Here is a 19,478-nt window from a genome sequence, read left to right on the forward strand (position 1 = left end):
GAATTTAGGAACTGATCTATAGGAACTGAAAGAAAAGTCAAGTAGAAAAAACTCAGATTCAGCAGTAATGTCAATATCATAAAGCAAAAGTTAAAAACTGAAGGTATAATATTGATCAACTTTACCATCTTACAGGCATTTGTTGTGGTGTCAATATGTATAATAGTTACTTAAATTGGAGGAGGAGAATAATTCTTTATGGACAGAACATACTATGACAAACTTTTCATGATACACTGATATCTGGTACAGGGTCATATACTTTTCAGATCAGGTATTATCAAGGAATGGATGCTGTCTATTAGGGCTACTCACAGGAATATATAAAAATATGTAAACCAATAATGCAATATTTTAATAAACTGATGTCTCTAAGTAGATTCAAATCTGACAGCAGCTCCTATAAGAATACCTGCCAAATATAATTCTGAGGTTTAGCTGCCAATTTCAACATCCATGTCTAACCATTTGATCAAATATCTCCCCCACTGACAATAGTCTATATTTACATTGTGCAGAATTGTTTAAAAATGATTCTTCATAATTAAATCTCTAAGTAATTTTTCACATTAATCTTCAGTGAGACCTAAAGAGATTAAAAATGTTCAACATAACCACGCACAGGGAACTCTAATATCAACCAGGGTACAACGGACAAGACTAATTTGCAAAAGACGGACTGGATACTGCAAGTCATACAAGTTCCAGTGGCCACACTGGGTCCTTTTAGCTAACAAGTAATGCATTATTATCATCTTTAAAAAGTTACTCTATGCATATTATTACAGACTGATTGCTAGGGGAAATATATATTTTTGAACATTGGTTACTAGACAGAACATTAGTGTCATATTCCAGACAAACAACCCTTTTGGAGATGAAGGAAGTGGGTTACAAACAAAATTTATCAGTCCACACCCTCTCTTTTAAATGTCTGGGCAATTATAATTGATGCTTTTAATTTAAGTTAACTTAAATATAACGAGACTATTAAATCAGAAGTCCAAGGTACATAAAAATTAATAATTTCTTGATAACTTCCTGCACTTATCTCCAAAAGGCTACACATAGATATCAGTCTAATGTCATAATATAATGTTATAATAATACCATCACAGCATTGTATCATGGGCATATACTGCCTCAAAGTTACAACACTACAGGAACTTGCAGTCCTCAGCTGCCAAGTACCCTGGAGAGAAATGACACCAGAAAAATTACAAAATGCTCCTGAAAACCTGGGGCATGCCACCTATATATTATATATTTCAACATAGTATCTCTGCTGTGGAATGACTAAAATCAGGGCTCGCTGACTTTTCTTGGTTGAGAAGTCAAAGAGAAAATGATGCTTTTCATTCATTACCAGGTACGCAAACTGAGTAACACTCCCTTGCCATCTCCCCTCTCCACATGTTGTACCAATGGACATAGCAACCTATAACTATCATAGAATACCAATGGGCACAGTTTACTGTCTATCTCCATCAATATCACGCATGTAGCACCAATGGACATAAGTCCCCATGTGTATTCCACCATCCCCATACAGTAACCATGACCACTGTCCCTCTGCTTATCCCCAAACCACTTTACATAGCCCACATGAGATCCAGCCCCCTCCGGTACAATGCACCTCTGCAACACAGCACCTACGCTACTAACTCCACAGACCACCCATACGTAAAGCCTTCTGTGTATCTCACTGCCCCTAGATGCCCCCATGGACGCAGCTCACCCTGGAGCTCCAATGAACAGAGTTCTTCATTCCTCCCTAAGCCCCTATGGGGACAGCGCCCTGCCCCCAGAGCATTAGCCCCATCCTGGCTCCCTCAGCCCTCGCCACCATGCCCACAACCCCCGCACTCCATGAAGCCTCCCCTTCATCAACAGTCCTCTACCACCTCCCCCCCACCCCCGCCTCCTGCCTGCACCCCAAAGATCCCCCAGGAGCACAGCTCTCCTTTCTGCGCTAGGGGATATACCCCTGTCTGCCCCACCCCGGCACAGACCCTTCTCTCTCCCCCGGGGTCCAGCCCGCCTGCCTACCTCTACTCCAAAAGAGACCCCCTCTCTCCCTTAGATCCCCACGGACGCAGCCCCTTGACGGTTCCTGCCTCCCACAGCCCCTTCCTGCCCGCAGAGAGCCCCCTGCCGCGCCGGGGGATGGTCCCCGCGGCAGCTCACACACTGACCTGACGCTGTCAAGCCTCAGCAGGAGACACTGTTCCCTTCTAGTGGAATAAACTCCCCCCGCCCGGCCCGTCCTCCCGACGGGTACCGCCTCCCTGCTCGGCAGGCGCCGCCTCCCTGCCCTGCTGCTGGCCCTCCCAGAGCCCGGGGCGCCGGGCCGCGCTGCCCGCTGCCCTGGGTGGTGGGCCTCCCGCGCGACTCGCGGCGAGCGTCAGGGCCGTTGGTCCCGGGCGCTGGAGCCTTGGCGGGAAACGGGGCACCGAGGGGGATGGGCAGACAAAGGCATGAGATGGGTAGGGCATGGGGTGCGGGACACAAAAGAGAATATGGCATAAAGAGGGCTGGGGAAGGAGGTGGCACAGAGGGGAATGCGGTATGCAGGGACTAGGGAGTATGTAGGAGGTGCTGCTTCTCTTTCCTCTCACCCCACCTCCACACTCTGAGGCCAGTCCAGCCCATGCAACCGTTAGTCTTAGAGAAATTACAAATGTGTAACTGAAGAGATATTTTGGCCCATAAGTTTCTGAAGTGGACCTAGAGTTTGAAACCTGAATTCTGCTGGTCTTTTCTGAAATGTAACTGACAATGCAGGTTTTCTGGCTTCCCAATCAGTATCCACTTTCTCTTTCCCCTTTCCAGTGCTGCCTGGAGTTTTTGTTTTTGTCACCTCAGGTCATAGTGTATCCTTCTCTGACAGTGGGATTAGTTTGGAAATTTGTGCTGTAGCTATCTTTTGTTTTTATCTCATTTTCCTTTTGTTTTCCCTCTGTATATTATTACTTTATTTTGTATGCTGCATTAATGCCAAATGGCCTCAATGAAGGGTCAGAGGCCTTTGTGCTAGGCACTATAGAAACAACACATAAAAAAACAGTTCCTGCACCAGAGAGCTCACAATCTAGGATTATGATAAGATGCTACAAGTGAATAAGCAGACAAATGTGGAAAGGGTAGGGATGTATGTAACAGTACAAATGGGTGCATTTGTGTGAATTAGTAGTCTCTGTGGTTCTATAGTCAAATCATATAGGAAGTAATGGTTTATGCTCATTTTTTTTTCAGATTTATACTCCCAAAGGAGGCAGTGTGTGAACAAAAAGAAAAGGAGTACTTGTGGCACCTTAGAGACTAACAAATTTATTTGTTAGATTTGTTAGTCTCTAAGGTGCCACAAGTACTCCTTTTCTTTTTGCGAATACAGACTAACTCGGCTGCTACTCTGAAACCTGTCAGTGTGTGAACAGAAAGATTATTGCAGGAGGTAGGACACACAAGTTCCACTCCTACCTCTGACATTACCTTGCTGAGTGACCTAACATAAATCATACAGGGGCATGTTTTCAGAATAATTCAGCTATCATTTAGGCAGCTAAATGAAATGCCCAGATTTTTTAAACGACTCAGCACTCAGCAGTTCCTATGCTTCTTTGCCTGATGTGTCACCAGCAAAATTAACCATGTTGTCAGTGGGAGCTGGGGGGCTGAGCACTTTTGAAAATCTGGCCATTAGTGTACCCATCTTTTAAATTAAGTATCAGAAGGGTAACCATGTTAATCTGGATCTGTAAAAGCGGCAAAGCACAACTGGTTGCTGAGCTCTGTGACTTTATCCTCGCGCACACTTATTTCAAATTTGGTGACTATATACCTCCAGACCAGTGGCACCGCTATGGGCACCTGCATGGCCCCACAATATGCCAACATTTTTATGGCTGACCTGGAACAACGCTTCCTCATCTCTCGTCCACTCACGCCCCTTCTCTACCTACGCTACGTTGATGACATCTTCATCATCTGGACCCATGGGAAGGAAACCCTGGAAGAATTCCACCACAATTTCAATAGCTTCCACCCCACCATCAACCTCAGCCTGGACCAATCTACCCGGGAGGTCCACTTCTTTGACACCACGGTGCAAATAAGTGATGGTCACGTTAACACCACCCTATACCGAAAACCCACCAACCGCTATGCCTACCTTCATTCCTCCAGCTTCCATCCCAGACACACCACACGATCCATTGTTTACAGCCAAATGCTGAGGTACAACCCCTCAGGCAGAGACCAACACCTACAAGATCTTCACCAAGCATTCTCAAAACTACGATACCCACATGGGGAAATAAGGAAACAGATCAACAGAGCCAGACATGTACCCAGAAGCCTCCTGCTGCAAGACAAGCCCAAGAAAGAAACCAACAGAACTCCACTGGCCATCACATACAGTCCTCAGCTAAAACCTCTCCAATGCATCATCAGTGATCTACAACCCATCCTGGACAACAATCCCTCACTTTCACAGACCTTGGGAGACAGGCCAGTCCTTGCCCACAGACAATCCACCATCCTGAAGTATATTCTCACCAACAACTTCACACCACACCATAGTAACTCTAACTCAGGAACCAATCCCTGCAACAAACCTTGATGCCAACTCTGCCCACATATTTACACCAGCAACAGCATCACAGGACCTAACCAGATCAGCCACACCATCACTGGTTCATTCACCTGCACATTCACCAATGTAATATATGCCATCATGTGCCAGCAATGCCCCTCTGCTATGTACATCGGCCAAACTGGACAGTCCCTACGTAAAAGGATAAATGGACACAAAACAGATATTAGGAATGGCAATATACAAAAACCTGTAGGAGAACACTTCAACCTCCCTGGACACACAATAGCAGACTTAAAGGTAGCCCTCCTGCAGCAAAAAAACTTCAGGACCAGACTTCAAAGAGAAACTGCTGAGCTTCAGTTCATTTGGAAATTTGACACCATCAGCTCAGGACTAAACAAAGACTGTGAATGGCTAGCCAGCCAGAATAGCAGTTTCTCCTCCCTTGGTGTTCACACCTCAACTGCTAGAAGAGGGCCTCATCCTCCCTGATTGAACTAACCTCGTTATCCCTAATCTGATTCTTGCTTGCATATTTATACCTGACTCTGGAAATTTCCACTACATGCATACGATGAAGTGGGTATTCACCCACGAAAGCTTATGCTCCAATACGTCTTTTAAATTGTGCACACAGAGTAGTAGCCCACCTCAAACTGGATTAGCATTTATACACATATAATTAGGAATATGTACCTTCAACTATGTGTATAGGGCCCTATACACAGACAACCAACTTAGAAAAACAACAAACTTTCAGGGTTTAGTTCAACTGCATGAGCAAACTGCAGGCATATCCAACCCCTGTTCAGACAGGTTCCAGAGAAATCAACCCACCAGAGCTCTCAGAATATTCAGTTACAAGTATTATCATTAGAACAAACTTATCCTTTGTACAAGCACTTTAAAACATAGAAGTGCTTATTATCATTGGTTTATGTTCTGAGGTCAGGATATTGTCACCTAGTAACTACAGGGAGCAATTAGTTTTTTCTATAAGCATGTAGTTTCATGGATTCATAGATTTTAAGGCAAGAAGGGACCACAGATAATCTAGTCTGACCTCCTCTACAACATAAGCCACAGAATTTCACCTACTTACTGCTATATTGAGCTCAATAACTTGTTTCAGAGTTAGCAGCCATGTTAGTCTGTATTCGCAAAAAGAAAAGGAGTACTTGTGGCACCTTAGAGACTAACAAATTTATTTGAGCATAAGCTTTCGTGAGCTACAGCTCACTTCATCGGATGCATTTGGTGGAAAATACAGAGGGGAGATTGATATACACACACAGAGAACATGAAACAATGGGTGTTACCATACACACTGTAAGGAGAGTGATCACTTAAAATAAGCCATCACCAGCAGCGGGGGGGGGGGGGGGAAGGAAAACCTTTCATGGTGACAAGCAAGGTAGGCTATTTCCAGCAGTTAACAAGAACATCTGAGGAACAGTGGGGGGTGGGGTGGGGTGGAGGGGGAGAAATAACATGGGGAAATAGTTTTACTTTGTGTAATGAATCATCCATTCCCAGTCTCTATTCAAACCTAAGTTAATTGTATCCAGTTTGCAAATTAATTCCAATTTAGCAGTCTCTTGTTGGAGTCTGTTTTTGAAGTTTTTTTGTTGAAGGATAGCCACTCTCAGGTCTTTAATCGAGTGACCGGAGAGATTGAAGTGTTCTCCAACTGGTTTTTGAATGTTATAATTCTTGACGTCTGATTTGTGTCCATTTATTCTTTTACGTAGAGACTGTCCAGTTTGACCAATGTACATGGCAGAGGGGCATTGCTGGCACATGATGGCATATATCACATTGGTAGATGCGCAGGTGAACGAGCCTCTGATAGTGTGGCTGATGTGATTAGGCCCTATGATGGTGTCCCCTGAATAGATATGTGGGCAGAGTTGGCAACGGGCTTTGTTGCAAGGATAGGTTCCTGGGTTAGTGGTTCTGTTGTGTGGTGTGTAGTTGCTAGTGAGTATTTGCTTCAGATTGGGGGGCTGTCTGTAAGCAAGGACTGGCCTGTCTCCCAAGATCTGTGAGAGTGATGGGTCGTCCTTCAGGATAGGTTGTAGATCCTTGATGATGCGTTGGAGAGGTTTTAGTTGGGGGCTGAAGGTGATGGCTAGTGGCGTTCTGTTGTTTTCTTTGTTGGGCCTGTCCTGTAGAAGGTGACTTCTGGGTAGTCTTTTGGCTCTGTCAATCTATTTCTTCACTTCAGCAGGTGGGTATTGTAGTTGTAGAAATGCATGATAGAGATCTTGTAGGTGTTGGTCTCTGTCTGAGGGGTTGGAGCAAATGCGGTTATATCGTAGAGCTTGGCTGTGGACAATGGATCGTGTGGTATGATCTGGATGAAAGCTAGAGGCATGTAGGTAGGAATAGCGGTCAGTAGGTTTCCGATATAGGGTGGTGTTTATGTGACCATCACTTATTAGCACCGTAGTGTCCAAGAAGTGGATCTCTTGTGTGGACTGGTCCAGGCTGAGGTTGATGGTGGGATGGAAATTGTTGAAATCATGGTGGAATTCCTCAAGGGCTTCTTTTCCATGGGTCCAGATGATGAAGATGTCATCAATGTAGCGCAAGTAGAGTAGGGACATTAGGAGACGAGAGCTGAGGAAGTGTTGTTCAATAACTTGTGTTTGACTAGAGCATAGATTCCAAAAAAGATACTCAGTCTTGATTTCAAGACATCAAGGGATGACAAATCCACCAGTTCCTTGGGTAGTTTGTTGCAATGGTTAATCACCCTCATTGTAAAAAAACCAAGAACTTTATTTCTAATTTTAATTTGTCTGGCTTGGTTTGCCAACAAAAGCTTGGTTTTTTACTTGTGGCAGCTGGTAACTGTATGGTCAGCTACTTCCTACTGGGAGGCTAATACTTTATATGCATATTTTGTATTCTTTATATTAAGAATGTAATGATCATGGATAAGTCATTTAATCTCTTAGTGCCCCTATTCTCCTCCATCTTTTGTCACTTTTGTCTAGATTATACTATTTTTGGTGGCAGAGACTGTCTCATACTAGGTGTATGTAAATATTGGGGCTTCTAGACACAAGTATAATATAAATAAGAATGAAATTTTGGGCCCAATTCCCACTGAAGTTATACCATTAATTTCAAAGGCATCAGGAAGAGACCCATTGTCATCAACGCTAATTTTGAAATTAGGTAGTAACTAGCATTCATAGAGAGATCTATTTTACTTTGCTATTGACAAAAGTTTGTAGGATGTAAAAGCTGTAGGTATCTCCAAGATATTCCTTATAGAATGGTTTCCATTTTTCATGTAAGAGAACTACAATCCATATTCAACTTCAGTAATACCATTTGATGGTTGAAAGAAGGAGCGATTTCTTTCTTTATTGGGTTGAAATCAGTTGTTAATTTTAATAATTAAAAAGGAGATTTTGATATCCTTGCACTGAATCGTGCCACATGCAATAAGTAGTCCCACTGAAATAAACTAGACAACTTTTGAACTAGACTTCACTAACCAGGCCTTTATCGTTTGATTTTAGGTCAGAAATCACTTTGAATATTATTTCTTAGTTTTAGAATTATATCTGTACAAATGAGCCTCTGTGTCTTGTGATCTAGTGATTCCTAGAATTGGGTTGAAAAAGATTAGAAATCTTCTGAAGGTGAAAGATTTATACTTCTTCCTTTATCTGTAGGTATTCTATCTCCAATTTATGAATTGGAGATAGAACATTTACAAATATAGTTATTTAGTTATATCGATTTTTTCTGTTGTGTTTATGCACAAAGTCCCTAGGTGCATTACAAAAGTTTAAAAGCACAAATCACAGTGTATCAACCTCTATATTCTGGAAAGGATGAAAAATTATCTAGCCAATCTTTCAGTATCTAGAGGACAGTCTTATACTCTGGCAGTCCAACTATAAATCTAGTGGTCAAAAGATCTGTTTTGAATATGGAATATATGCTGATCTTAAAGTAAATATGTCAAGTAGCTACTGTATGGCTGCATGTGTTACAATAACAATATAGTATCCATTACTCTTTGCTGTTGTTGGAAGCACATATTGACCAGAGAAAATAAAATAATGAAGCCTTTCTGGGATAGCCTTCTACTTGAAATTTTCATCTGCTTATTTGGTGTTAACAATGGATAATGGAATATTTTAAAATAATCTGCCTTTATTGCTAACTTTTTGGCTGTAGAGAAAATAACATATTTGTAAAAAGGTTTTCATCTAGTTTATTAACTTCATCTTTCCTTCTTTGACTTTTCTATACTCTTCATATTTGTTTCCATTAAAAGGAAATCTGATGTGCATTAGAGCTTTATAGAGATAGGTAGTGAATCTTATGGAATAGGGCAAATTTCCTTAAAATATTGATAAGGGATTCTGGTCCTTGTTATGACTTTAAATTTTCTCTTTGGTGACCACACTGCCAATATTGTCAACATTTCTGTACTATGGAATCTGTAACCATGGAACCAGCAGAAGCAATAAAAATAGGTATGATATATGTTTAGCATACGTATCTTTAGAGCTGACCAACAAGAACATTTTATCTAAAAGTGATCCTCCTGCCCTGAACTTTTGGGTTTGAATAAAATGAGATCAACATTCAAACCATCCCTGGCTTTATTTTTTGAAATGACACCATTTTGTCTATCTCTAATAACAGTATGATGAACTGTGTGTCTCCTCTGTTCCCTCTCCCTCTAGACTTTTCTCTTTTTCTTTTATTTTTGGAGCCAACAATGGTCCCTTTAGAATTGTAGTCTAGTTCTCCTGTCATGGATGTCATCTTTGTCTCTCTGAAACTTTGCTTGTTTTTGTTTGTTTGCCTCCATGTAAGATATATCCAGTCTGACCACCCGTGCCCATCTCACACACTCCATATTTGGAGAGTTAGAAAATCCACTGTAGTAAGAGAATGTGGTGAAAACTGCACTGCACACTACTGCCTGCCAGGCAACTCTATCTCACTTTAATGTATCCTTAAAGATGCCACTACTATTATGGTGACCTTCATTTAAAACTATCAGTGTTTCTTGGTCCTTTGTGTGGTCAAATTGAGATAGGTTTGTTACTGTAGTGTGTTGTCCTTTTAAAAATTCAGATCACATTGACAGTTGTAAAGGTTTAGAATTCTTAAATAAATAACTGCAGGAATCTGGACTTAGTGCTGTGCCAACGTCAAGAAGGCAGATAGTCTTATGGTTGAAGCAGTGATACTCAGACTGAGGCTTGCAAGCCACAAGTAGCTCTTTAATGGGTCTCCTGTGGCTCTTTGCAGCACATGATATTAAAACACTGTGTGATTTAATTATTAACCTACGTTATTAACCAATCAAGATGCTTTTACTATGTTATTAAGCAGTTAAATTATCAGCTTGCACTAAGTTATTAACTTATTTGCTGTGAGAATTATAGATAGATATAGTACTATAGTAAATGAAACAATGAATTCACACTACTGTGGTTCTTTTGTGTAATGTTGATCGCTAATTTGGCTCCTGAACCACTGAGGTCTGAGTATCACTGGTTTAAAGCATGGGACTGGATGCTGAGAGATCTGGGTTCTATTTCTGGTTGTGCCACAGACTTCCTGTGGGTAATTGAGTAAGTCACTTAACTCTGTCTCACTTTCCTCATCTGTAAAATGCACCTAATAGTTCTATAATGGGTAAGATTGAAAGCATTCTACAAATACTCATATATCCTCTGATGGAAGTTCATATATAATTAGAAGATGTTATAATGAAAGGGCCAAAACAGTGGTGCTCCTTATTCAGTCTTAATGTAGTTTGCTATTTATTCCAAGCAACTAAGACTCACAGGGTTTGACCCAAAGATTTTTAAGGGGTTTTGTTTACAGATTCAAAATAACTTCTTTTTTTAAAAAGAAAAATTGAGTTCTCTTTGTAAGAGTGTGAAGAAGGCGGTTTTATGACATTTACTCCCTGATAATTGTTACAAAGGATTTAATTTTTTTCACTCACTGTTTGTTTTGGAGGACTGCTCTGAAGTCTCTTGGTGCTCCCATTTCCTGTAACCTTTGTCTTGTTTTATAGTTTTTATACATTGTTATGATAGAATTAATGAGAAATACTATTTTTAAAATCCCTACTTTTGCATATTTTACTCTAATCTCCCATGTGCCCTGGGATGTAAAAAAACTGTAGTCCAGCTAAATAGCAGTTCTATAAATGTACTTGTAACCTAATAATCCCAGTGAAAGTGTTGAAATTGGGATGGGGCACAGTATGGCATGAAGGATTATGTTTTCCAGCATTTCAGTTATTGTGCCATGCCTCCCAGGCTGATCTATTACAACTGCACTTTCTACTACTGGTAGAAACTACAGAGAGTTGTTAAAATTAATTTAAATATTTGCCTTTGTTATTATATTAAAAAAAAGTGAGGGGACGGTTATGGCTGAAATCTCCACCTGCAGTTAGCTTTTTAGATAACTTTTTTGTAGCTTTTAGATCAATTTTTTTCAAAACAAAAACAATTCTTTAATCTCTCCTTAGATTTACACATTAAGGTAAACTTTTTTTAAACTTTATTTTTTAATATTTTAGTTTATAATTATCTTCTACATAATTATACACACTAAAATGTAATTATTATGCACTCAGAGAACAAGTACCATTGAGCAGATCATACATGTTTAATAATTATCCAACCAAATAACTTAATTCGAGTCTGTAAAGTTTGTACTGCGGTTGTGTCCCTAATTTTTCAACCTCTAACCTGCTGCCAAATTTTGGAGAACAGCAGATGAGCCAAAGAAAAATCAGAATACTCTGTACTATTAGCTGCAAAAGAATAATCATAGTTCTAAAATTCCTACCTTTATATCATTTAGTACTATTATCTCTGTGGGATTGTACCACAATAAAAAAACTAAAATCACAGGAAAAGCAGCATCAAATTAAAATTTGAGCACACCATGCTGCAAGTGTAAACCAGTGGTGTATGTGTTTGAGATTTCTTTTGTGCTCAGTCCACAGAGGTTATGAGTCTGTGACAACTCCACCTAAAAACCTTTGGCTCTTTAGGTTAAGTTGGAGCAGCAGCTCATGCTTTTAGATCTGGAGGTCCCCTTGTTGACTCCTTGGTGTGTCAGCCAAGATGGCAGTCGTCACACGAGCTGTTTTTGTTTGCTCATCTAGGCAAATCCCAACTCGTACAAGCCCAGATACTGCAAACACTTATGCACATGATGCACATAGTAGTCCAACATGAGACTATTCATGTTAGTTTACAGGCTCGGGCCACAAAGAACAAGGTTTGGTTGACTTCAGTGTAAATGTACACAGATGCTAAGCCCTTAGATCAGGGGTGTGCAAACCATGGCCCAGGGCCGCATCTGGCCCTCCAGACATTTTAATCCGGCCCTCGAGCTCCCACTGGGGAGCGGGGTCCGGGATTTGTCCTGCTCTGGCACTCCAGACAGGGAGCGGGGTCAAGGGCTTGCCCCACTCTGTGCGGCTCCTGGAAGCAGCAGCATGTCCCCCCTCCGGCTTCCACATGCAGGGGCAGCCAGAGGGCTTTGCACGCTGCCCCAAGAGCCTGCCCCAAGCACCTGTGTTGAGGGCAGCGTGCCTTTCATTCAGTAAGGCCTCAAATTTCTGAGTCAATTTCCATTGTTCACTCATTCTCTATTAATTTTTGTGGTTGAATCTTCAACAAAGACAGATATTCTTATTTCAGAATAGCAGCCGTGTTAGTCTGTATTCGCAAAAAGAAAGGAGTACTCGTGGCACTTTAGAGACTAACAAATTTATTTGAGCATAAGCTTTCGTGAGCTACAGCTCACTTCATCGGATACATTTTTATCTTACATATTTAGCTGAGTAAACAATCACCATTTTTATTCTGTACAGATCATTGACATTTGTTTTACTTCAGTACAAGACATTAAAATGTAGTCAGGGTATCCAGTCTGAAATAGATATTAGATAAAATTCTTGTTTTACCAACACAAGAGTCCCATTGGCTCCTCGGCTGCCCATATGGGTTGTCTCTGTATGGATTTTATAATAATCCTTTTATATTATATCTTAAGCACCTTTCTTAAAAATAAAGTTATTAGCCAGTTTTCAGTCTCCACTAGCCACCAGGAGATACTAAGTATCTTTAACAGTGACTCAGGAGCTATTTTAAGAGAAAAGTATTTCAATAATTTGCAGGAAATAACCTTTTTGTTCCAAAACAGATGTCATTGAACACCATTATATCTACAACAATTAAAATTATCTTTGGTAACTTTTAGTATTTGGCATTGCTCCATTATTGTTCAGTTAAATATTTTTCAAGTATGTTAGGACCTCTGCCCACTGTGTGCTTGCAACCCCTTATTGTCAATACAGAAGCCACTTCTCAGTTTTCTGACATGACAGTCTCTCTTCTGGAAGGGCCTATTTGATATCTTACATAAAGACAAAATGCAAGGTCCAAGAATTTTATTATAACTATATCAGAAAGTCTACAAGGTAATAACAAAAAAATTTCATAGCTGAGGCATTACTTTTTAAGGCGGAGTGGTAAACGACAAAAAAAGTAGTTGAAAGTATTAACCAATATTTAAAGTGCATTAGGAAACATTCACAGACATCCTGATGAATTTAAATAGCGGGTTGGATCAGAATGGAGGAAAAATGACATTGGAACAGGAATAAAACATAAAGCAGCCGAATACTTGTCTCTCTCATTTAGGCTGCAAATACTCTCTACTAAGGAATTATTTGTTACTTACAAAGTTGAACTTATGCAAAAAAGTTTGTTTGGCAGGATGTTGCTGCTGGACTCTAGGACTTTAATCTTCATCAGATACTAATTGTATGTTCATCAGCACAGGGATCTACACTTCATACTTGTCTGTAATGCACCTAGCATGCAGTTGCTGCCCCATAAATAGTAATATTAGTGTTTCAAAAAGCCAGAACTATCCTAATTTCCCACATGTACTATTATAATATATTATTGGTATTGTGGTAGTGTCTACGAGCCCCACTCATAGACTAATAGACTAGAATCCCATTGTGCTAGGTGCTGTATGAATACAGAGCAAAAAGATGGTATTTGCCAGTTGCTGCTGAAAAGGCCAGCTCACAGACATAAGAACAGCCATACTAAGTCAGACCAAAGGCCATCTAGCCCAGTATCCTGTCTTCCAACAGTGGCCAATGCCAAGTGCTTCAGAGGGAATGAACAGAACAGATAATCATCAAATGATCCATCCGCTGTCGCCCATTCTCTGCTTCTGGCAAACAGAGGCTAGGAACACCATCCCTGCCCATCCTGGCTAATAGCTATTGATGGACCTATCCTCCATTAAATTATCTAGTTCTTTTTTGAAGCCTGTTATAGTCTTGGCCTTCACAACATTCTCTGGCAAGGAGTTCCACAGACTGACTGTGTGTTGTGTGAAGAAATACTTTCTTTTGTTTGTTTTAAACCTGCTGCCTATTAATTTCATTCTTGTGAGAAGGAGTAAATAACACTTCCGTATTTATTTTCTTTGTACCTGTCTTGATTTTATAGACCTCTATCATATCCCCCCCTTTTTCTCTTTTCCAAGCAGAAAAATCCCAATCTTATTAATCTCTCTTCGTACGAAAGCTGTTCCATACCCCAGTCATTTTTCAGACAGCCTGGAGGAAGACTGGGAAAAAGGATCCACCCTGGAGAGAACCAGACTGCGGGGAGAGAACTGGATGGAAGAAGCCTTGAGGATCTGTGACTTGGGTTGGAGCCAAGTTTCCAGGGAGAAAATCTGTAAGGCCAGCACTCCAAGTGAATAGGCTGGTAAGGCAACACCACAGCGGTGGAAGACCCTTTTGTTTTATGTTCTTTGGACTAGGAGCAGCAACTTGATAGGTTGTTCCTGAGAGAAAGTAGGCAGGGCTATTGTTGGGACTAAAAGGGAAAGAGAACAGAGCCACTTCTGCATTGTGCCACATTGGCTCACAAGAGGACTCAGGGGGGACATGTGGCCACATTATCCCAAAGAACTTACAGTTCTCTGTAACATTAAAATGCTTTATCAGTAGCATATTTTGGATTTGTGCAAGATCATATATGAACTAATATGAAAATGCCGCCTTTTAATATTGAAGTCTGGACACATAACATATGTATTATGAGATGCTATCAATGCATAGGAAACACGTCTCCTTTCTATAGAGACGGATACTGTGAATTTGTTAAGTGGTAGGGTTTTCTTCACACAATGTGCATTATTCTGTAATCAATAATGAAGTAAGTTTGGGAGTACAGATGTGAAATCATTATCAGTGTTGTCTCAGGGTTGAGATATGCCATGTATTTTATAGATAAATGCAGTTTTTAAAGAATAAGCATAACCTCCCAACCTTCAGTTGTTATGAGAGAGCTGAAGTAATTTTAAACTTGTGCTCCCATGGTGGGTACTTTTAAATATATGAAATTTGGGCTAGATCATCCATTTTGTATGCATTTCTTTTCCTGTGAGTGGACTTTACATAGAGCACAATACAATGCTTCTTAACTCATTGGTTCACAGAGGAAGAACGCAGGCTGCTGAAATAAGGAAACCAGGAACAGAACACTGGGAAACACAGTCTGATTCAAGTGGGAAATTATGAATAAAATGTTATACAAAACATTTAAAGCATTTAGGTTTTCTCTGAAAAGTTTACTCTGTAAAAATGCCATAAGGGAGCCCCATATTGTGTGTCAATTGCTTCAGATCAAATTTGTTTAATTAATAAGTATCCACAGTCACAAATTTATTTATGGAGTATAAATCTGGCTGCAGTAGCTCCTTTACCAGTGTATTTTCTCTAAAAAAAATTATAGAAAATTCAACCTTCATTACAAATCAGTGTGGCAATTTTTTATCAGGGCAATTTAGCTAACTAAGCATATTTAAAACTACAACATCTTTTTTCAGAAGAAGTATAACAGTAGTTATAAAAGATAGGCCTATTGACTTCAGTTCTGGCCAGATTCTCCATTGTTTTGCACTTTGGTTGGTCATTTACACCAGTTGCAAATTAGTACCAATTGAGTGTGAAACACCACCACAGGTGTGAGTGAAGAGTTCTGATTTGGTAGCATTAAGCTGTATGGAAAAGAAATGTCATTTAAATCATATTGTAGACTTTATAGCTCAGAGACATCTGATTGTTCTTCAGAGACATCTGATTGTTGCAAACAGGATAGAATAAACTGGCTCATCCAAGTTGACATATTGTTCAATAGGGTAAAGCCTTAACAAAAGAGTCAACTCCTGAGGCTTGAAAATTAAAACCACAGATTTCATTTTCCATTTTGGTAATCTAGAGGGAAGGAGGTTATTCCATGATTTTAGCTTTCACTATGATCATTGTGGCAAAAATAGTTTACAAAGGCAACTTCACTAGGTGAAGCATATGTCAGGCAGGTTAGCAAAAATACAAAAAAGAGCTAATACCCTAAACTCTGTTCCTCTGGATCAAATTATTAAAATGACTAATTTTACCTCAGCATTTGCTCTTTTATTGGTCCACAAAGAGAATTAGGATACTTCTATTCTCACATATGGTCCCAAACTCCTTCCGCTCTCTTTTCCGTCTTTTGTTTCCTGTTTACTCATGAAATAGCTCCAGGTTCACTTTTTCTAGAGTCCTTTCCACACATAAAGACACCTAATTTCCTTAGTGCTTCCTGGTTAGTAACCGACTTGGTTCCATTACTATAGAACATTTTTACATCAGCTTTTACTGTTATTTAAATTTCCATGTATATCATCATGTCTGTGTGATTTCTTTTGGTCTGATTCATTCACCAACTCAGATTCTAAGGCTCACAAACCTTATTTTAAATCTGCATTCATCACTTCTGAGAAATTGTCCTTTTAAAAACATTTTTTTAAGCTGGTAGTTTTTTCCAAAGCAGAGTCCACCCTACCGTATTTTTCAGCTGTACCAGTTTGCATCTCTAGTATGCTCTGCATGAACCTCAAGATCACTTAACCTAGGGGGATGGACAATGATATTAAGCCCTGGTCTACACTACAGGGTTAGGTCGAATTTAACCACATTAGGTCTATTTTATAATGAATCCGTCTACACAAGCAATCCCGTTCCATCAATCTAAAGGGCTCTTAAAATTGACTTCTGTACTCCTCCCCGGTGAGGGGACTAGCGCTAAAGTCGACCTTGCTGGGTTGAATTTGGGGTAGTGCAGATGCAAATCAATGTTATTGGCCTTCGAGAGCTATCCTAGAGTGCTCCAATGTGACCGCTCTGGACAGCACTTTGAACTCCGCTGCACTAGCCAGATACACAGGAAAAGGGAACTTTTGAATTTCATTTCCTGTTTGGTCAGCGTGGCGAGCTCAGCAGCCCAGGTGACCATGCAGTCCCCCCAGAATCGCAAATGAGCTCCAGCATGGAGCAAGCAGGAGACACTGGATCTGACTGCTGTATGGGGAGAAGAATCTGTGCAGGCAGAACTGGGATCAAAAAGAAGAAATGCTAATATATAGGCCAAAATCACACCGGGCATGATGGACAGAGGCTACAACAGGGACATACAGCAGTGCCATGTGAAAGTCAAGGAGCTCAGGCAAGCCTACCAAAGACAAAGGAGACAAACGGTCGCTCTGGGTCAGAGCCCCATACATGCCGCTTCTATGATCAGCGGCATGGCATTCTAGTGGGGGACCCTAACACTACCCCACCACTGTCCGTAGACACCTTCAAGGGGGGAGTCTCACGCAACATGGAGGTGGATTTTGTGGATGAGAAAGGAGGAGGAGGAGGAGGAGAATGCGCAGCAGGCAAGTGGTGAATCCATTCTCCCCTGTAGCCAGGACCTTTTCATCATCCTGGAGCCAATACCCTCTGAAGGCGGGATCCCCGACCCTGAAGGCGGAGAAGGCACTGCTGCTGAGTGCACATTTGTAACTACAGTACAGGGTTTAAAAGCAATAGTGTTTAATGTTTGATTTGCCCTGAAGACTTGGGATGCATTCACGGCCAATACAGCTACTGGAAAAGTCTGTTAACATGTCTGGGGATGGAGCGAGAATCCTCCAAGGACATCTCCATAAAGCTGTCCTGGAGGTACTCTGAAAGCCTTTGCAGAAGGTTTCTGGGGAGGGCTGCCTTATTTCGTCCTCCACGGTAGGACACTTTACCATGCCAAGCCAGTAGCAAGTAGTCTGGAATCATTGCAGCACAAAGCATGGCAGTGAATGGTCCTGGATTTTGGTCGCATTCAAGCAATATTTGTTCTTCATCTTTCTGTGTTAGCCTCAGGAGAGTGATATCATTCATGGTCACCTTGTTGAAATAGGGGAATTTTTGTAAGGGAACAGTAAAAGGACCCCATTCATGCGGGCTGTTTGCGCTTGTCTAAAAGAGATCATCCCATAGCCACACGGCAGGGATAGGGGTGAAGGGATCATCCCAAATAGCCATGTGGAGGGGTGGGGGGAGGTGTGTGCTGCAAATCCATCCAAAAACCGCAGCCCCTCCTTTTAAATGGCAAACCCAACCAGCATTGCTTGCTATGGGAAAGGAGGACTCTGCAGTTTGAAAACATTCCCACATGTTATGACGGCGTTAGAAGCCAAACCCGCTTACCCTTTGGCTTACCATGGCTGCCTGAAAAACGAATTCTGTTGCCCAGCCGTGTGTGATGTGTCACTATACCGGCAGGCGCTCAATATAAAAGGCAAAATGTGACCTTGTACCTAAAGCACATGTGCTGTCTGCTGTGAATTGCTTGAGTCACTGTGAAAGAGTCTCCCTTTTGTTCTCAGAAATGTATCATCTTAAATTTTACTCTCCCTTTTTATTCCCCTGCAGGTGCAAATGTTTCTAGGCTCCTCCTATCATCTCTGTCCCTGAGGTTATCGCAGATTAGAAGGCAAAAAAACCGCACTTGCGATGACATGTTTTCCGAACTCATGCAGTCCTCCCTCACTGATAGGGCACAGTTGAATGCATGGAGGCATTCAGTGGCAGAGTCCAGGAAAGCATTAAGTGAGCATGATGAGAAGTGGCAGGATGCAATGCTGAGGCTAATGGGGGAACAAACGGACATGCTCAGTCATCTGGTAGAGCTGCAGGAAAGCCAACAAGAGCACAGACTGCCGCTGCATCCATTGTACAACCGCCTGCCCTCCTCCCCAAGTTCTATATCCTTCTCACCCAGACGCCCAAGAATGCGTGGGTGGGGTGGGGTGGAGGCTCCGGGCACCCAGCCACTCCACTCCAGAGGATGGCCCAAGCAATAGAAGGCTGTCATTCAAACAGTTTTGATTTGTAGTGTGGCTATAATAAGCAATGTGCCCTCGACCTTCCCTCCTCCCCCACCCCAGCTGGGCTACCTTATCAGTTATCACCCTTTTTTAAAAATTAATTAATACAAAAAGAATGCATGGTTTCAAAACAATCCTTTGCCAGCTGTGATCGAAAGGGGGAGAGTGGTTGGCTAAACAGGGAATTAAAATCAACAAAGGGGGCGGGTTTGCATCAAGTAGAAATACACACAACTGTCATATCGTAGCCTGGCCAGTCATGAAACTGGTTTTCAAAGCCTCTCTCCTGTGCAGCACGCCTACCTGTGGTCTTCTAATTGCCCTGATGTCTAGCTGTTCAAAATTGACAGCCAGGTGATTTACCTCAACCTCCCACCCCGCCATAAATATCTCCCGCTTACTCTCACAGATATTATGGAGCACACAACAAGTAGTAATAAGAATGGGAATATTGGTTGCGGTGAGGTCTAACCTAGTCAGCAAACAGCGCCAGCAAGCTTTTAAAAGTCCAAAGGCACATTCTACCACCATTCTACACTTATAGAGTGCTCAGCCTATAGTTGAACTGCTCCTTACTACT

At 41.3% G+C, this 19,478-nt stretch overlaps 1 protein-coding gene across 1 annotated transcript in view; it reads right to left on the reverse strand.

Annotated features, from left to right (window-relative positions):
- Positions 1-2,283, reverse strand: part of PPARG (peroxisome proliferator activated receptor gamma) — a 109,862-nt gene extending 107,579 nt beyond the window's left edge. Inside the window, exon 1 of the mRNA XM_038409836.2 lies at positions 2,196-2,283. The gene's annotated coding sequence lies outside the window, so the exon portion shown is untranslated. The remainder of the gene's footprint in view (positions 1-2,195) is intronic.
- Positions 2,284-19,478: the final 17,195 nt, after the last annotated feature.

Source organism: Dermochelys coriacea, chromosome 7 (assembly GCF_009764565.3).
Source record: "Dermochelys coriacea isolate rDerCor1 chromosome 7, rDerCor1.pri.v4, whole genome shotgun sequence".
Classification (NCBI taxonomy): domain Eukaryota; kingdom Metazoa; phylum Chordata; order Testudines; family Dermochelyidae; genus Dermochelys; species Dermochelys coriacea.